This window comes from Penaeus japonicus, unplaced genomic scaffold, assembly GCF_977035675.1.
Source record: "Penaeus japonicus unplaced genomic scaffold, GWHDUDI00000001_assembly GWHDUDI00000017, whole genome shotgun sequence".
Classification (NCBI taxonomy): Eukaryota; Metazoa; Arthropoda; class Malacostraca; order Decapoda; family Penaeidae; genus Penaeus; species Penaeus japonicus.
The window spans coordinates 22571928-22576927 of record NW_028234419.1 but is presented as its reverse complement, the minus strand read 5'-3'; the positions used below and the strand labels follow the sequence as shown (position 1 = coordinate 22576927).

Sequence of the window (5000 nt, the reverse complement as noted above, 5' to 3'; positions counted from 1 at the left end):
CAAGAACCAGCGAGCATAAGGAGATGGATACGTGGTATGTTGAACTGCCCACTCAGCTGTGGTATTGCGTATACAGTAATGCATACCAACGTATACAAGGGCATGCATTCACTTAAGCACGCGCACGTATGTGTATATGTATATATATATATATATATATATATATATATATATATATATATATATATTATACATATATATATATATATATTATATACATATGTATATATATATATACATATATATACATATACATATATATATATATATACATATATATACATATATATATATACATATACATATATATACATATATATATACACACACATACGCACGCACATATGATAGACATTGATACAGACATATAAACAAATAAAACAAACATCAAACTAAATACAAATCCGATATAATACCACATAGCCTACACACTCATCCAACAACATACACACAGATCCATAACAACATACCAACAGACACCAATAAACAAAGTTGTATAACGACAACTGATGTGTATAGTTTCCCTTCGTCTCATTAGTAATAAAAAACGTAATATGAGCCTCGGATAGCGACTGGAAGCTTCCACGAACGGGATGTCACAAGTGGTGTCAGTGAAGGAAGTAGGAACAATATCTCATCTGCTCTCATTACTTGGTCCCGTGATACTGGGCTTATTTGATTTCTTTTGTGTTATTTGGTATTTCATATCTTTCTCTGTTTGTTTTCTGTTTCTTTGTTTCTGCCAGGCTTTCTGCGGTGGATGATTTTGTTATCTGTTTTGGATCTAACTACGTCTTTCTTTTTTCTTCTTTTTCTTTCTTTCTCTCGTTATTTTTTTTTTCTCATTAAACGTTTTCCCGAGATATTAATTATCGGTCTTCTATCTTTATCGTCTTCTTATAAGTCCCTCTTCTTCTCCTCTCCCTATCCCTCTTCCGTCTTCAGACAGACTTCCCATTTCCCCTTCCTGCCTCCTATCCCCCCCCCCCCCCAGTCAACCCATTTTACCCCCCCCCCCACACACACACACCTTCCCTCTGCCCCCTCCCATACCCCCGACCCAAGCCTCCCCACCTTCAGAGGCATAAAGCCCTCTCCGAAATCTTCCTACGCCCATAATTGCACTATCAAGGGTGGGCATTCAATCACTGCAAGGCCAGGTACGGAGGCGCCCAGATGCTGCATCATCATTCCTTTGATCGGCGACGCGGGCTGATAAGAGAGAGAGAGAGAGAGAGAGAGAGAGAGAGAGAGAGAGATGGAATCGTACCTTGCTGATATCAACATCTGTATTTTTTTCTTCTAATTTCTCTCCCCCAGATATTGTGCACAGAATATGTTAGATTGCGAATGTGCAACGCTAAATTACTTGATATGTTTGGTGCAAATATAACATATACATACACATATACACACACACATACATACATACACACACACACACACACAGAGAGAGAGCGAGAGAGAGAGAGAGGGAGAGAGAGGGAGAGGGAGAGGGAGAGGGAGAGGGAGAGAGAGAGAGAGAGAGAGAGAGAGAGAGGAGGGGGGGGGGGACGTGCAACAAACCACAAATAATGTCTACACACATAAAATAGATTACTATCAAGACTGAACGTGTGCATTGCCTCTCTCAAAAATATCACCTACCAAGAAATTACAATGTCGTCTTACCGCAATCATTAAATAATTTCGCAAAATATGATTGTAACGAAAGTCTGTTTACAATTCCTTCTCACGTTCTTTATCCTCGCTCTTTCTTTTCATTCTCTTATTCTATCCATTCCTCCAGTTTTCGCAGGTCGTCGAAGTTCACGTACCTTTCCTAAAGCAGGTACTGCATTGAGACTTGTGTCTATCTCTCCTTGATTATTAGGAATGACAGTTTAAAAATCACGTTCAAATTCCATGTATTCTCAACCTTTTAACATTCCACAACCGGCTTAAATCTACAGTATATCAAAACTACATAAAAAAAAGCAAAATAGATAGTAATCTCAGTCTTCAACAAGTGTCATAATTTCCTTATTTCTCAAAGTTTTCAGAAAAAAAAAAACGCTGGCAACTAGCGCACACTCGGCTATGGTATGCGTAACTCGACCTACAAGCATATACAAGTTTAGTATTTGAAACGCAAAAGTATACTGCATAAGCCATTCGACACAAAACCTGTATCCAAAATTTTATTGATAACTTCCCCATGTTCTAAGGCCCTCTACCAAGTCTCTAACTCAATGGCTCTTGTCCTAAGAAGCCCGCCAGTGGGTACCTTGTCACCCTCATGTTTCCTTCTATTCTACTCTGAAGCCTATTACATGCATTCTCATTATCCGTTCAGACGATAAAGAAACCCACCAACTGATACCTTTGTTTGGAGTAATTGTTGAACCGCTAAAACAATAAGGTTTCTACTCCAATCCGACGTTATTAGATACGACAGAAAGAGTAAAAACTTGTTTACAGGAAGGTCGCAACGTACATTTACCAAAGCTGCCTTACAATTTTGATCACCAAACTGCTTATAACTATCCTTGCTTGTTTTTTTGATCCAATACTTTAATGGTCGATAGTGTTGATAGCATATATATAACATAGGTAACAACATATTGACTGTCACTGAGATTAATACTATGATTGCATTTAGAGGCTGACATCTCTGCTTTCTTTTGAAAATAAGGGTAATTCAGTGCTGGCGGTTCGATACAATACACAAACGAATATATATATATATATATATATATATATATATATATATATATATATAAACATATATATATAAACATATATATATATTATTATGTATATACATATACATTTTTCGTTCATTCGGCCAGCCATACTACTAACATGCAATGATTAATGTATACTTATTCGTATTATACTGATTCGTATATGTATGTGTGTGCGCGTGTGTGCGTGAGTGTGTATATATATACATATATATACATATATATATATATATATATATATATATATATATTATATTATATATATACATATATATACATATATATATATATATATATATATATGTACACACTCACATATATGTATATTTTCATAAATATATGTGCGTATAAATGTAAATGCAAATGTATGTATATGTATATATATATATATATATATATATATATATATATATATATATATATATGTGTGTGTGTGTGTGTGTGTGTGTGTGTGTGTGTGTGTGTGTGTGTGGGTGCGTTCGTGAGTACGTGAGTATGTACGTATATATGTGTATGTGCCTGTGTATCTGCATATGTATATATGTATAAACACCCACACATACACACGCACACACACATATATAATATATATATATATATATATATATATATATATATATATATATATATATATATATTTATATTTACCTTTATTCGCACACACACACACACACACATACACACACGCACATACACATACACATACACACACACACACATATACATACATACACATACACACACACATACACTCATATATATATATATATATATATATATATATATATATATATATATATATATATATAAAGAGAGAGACAGAGAGAGAGATGTACAACCACATTACTGAAACATTCACCCCAGAAAGCAATCGACCATAATTATCTCACCGACAACTCCAAACGCATCCCCTTTTTCTTGACTCAACGCCCAGGTTCTCAAGTCCTCCCTCAGGAAACGCCTCAGAGGTCATCATCATCAGACCTCGATCTCGCTACACGTTCCTTGGCTGACGATCCGAGCGTAGGTTAGTTAATAAGGCGCGCGTTCATCTCGCCATACCACGCATTCTGTGACATACTTGCCGTGTCGTATTACATCGTGTCTTCTTCTATCCTTTGTAACTTTTGAGGGGAAGAAAAAACGAACTTTGATATTATTATCTTTTTTATATCAACAATGATGATGATAATAGAATAAAGATTCTGTGTAAAATGCGACGAGAACATCGTATTATCGTCAACGTTTCTCGTTCAAGTCGAGGTTAAACTCCTTCATGTTTTTCTCCTCCGTGGAAACTAACCTTCCTTGGTATTCCAGCGTAGGGAAATTATCGATGGAATGGCTGGTATCGCTAGAACAGTATTTATGAAGAGTAAGGTTATTCTTGATTGGCAGAGTGGTATTTCAGTGCGAGATTATTCGCGAGGTATGAAAATGAGAAGATTCTTAGATTGGTATTGCTTGATTGGTATTCTACCGTGAGAGTATTGTTTTTAATTGGTAGAACGGTATTGCTAGTTTGTAATTATTCTTGATCGGTAGATTAGTACTAATTGATTAGTATTTTAGTGCAAAATTAATCTCCATTGGTCGATCGAAATTCTAACATGCTACTAATGTGTTCACCGATATATCCCGTGATTGATGAATCGTGATCAGCCTTTTCACGTAAAAAAAAAAAAAAAAAAAAAAAAAAAGTGAAAAAAATAGAACTCTGCAGCTGTGTTCTGTTATGCCGCAAAATGGAGGGAAAGAGTTATCAAGCCGTTACGAAATGCCTAACCTTATCTTGGTCTGATAGTGACCCGAGGTGCCACATGACAATCTGACCCTTCCCCTCATCTCTACTGAGTGGGTAGACAAAGCCGTGTCAATATCTGCTTTCGCTAGCATTCTCTAATCATACGAGCGTGTTATCGCTTTTCCAGGTATTGCTATTAATATAAAAACACGGGCTCACGTGTTGATAACAATATCCGTAACCACCTGCCACGCACATAACAAACCTTTGAATTCAACAATGCACTTCCGTGATAATTTCTTTATTCAGTGAATATTTATGCATTGTGCTCAATACGGTATGCTATCCAGCGACACGGAAGTCAAATGTTATTCTAATAAGATCAAGACATGAACCCCACGAGACTCACTTTCTGAAACTTTTGATCTCACTAAATATAACATCTTTTACTAACACTAACTATATAACTAAACACTAAATTCATACTAAAGTAGTTTAACCTAGCATCTGAGACCCTGTTACGCAGCTAT

General features: G+C 35.9%; 1 protein-coding gene across 1 annotated transcript in view; it reads right to left on the bottom strand.

The window, feature by feature from the left end:
• LOC122266466 (uncharacterized) overlaps window positions 1-5000 on the bottom strand; it is a gene marked incomplete in the record, with an annotated part of 50844 nt that overhangs the window by 45702 nt on the left and 142 nt on the right.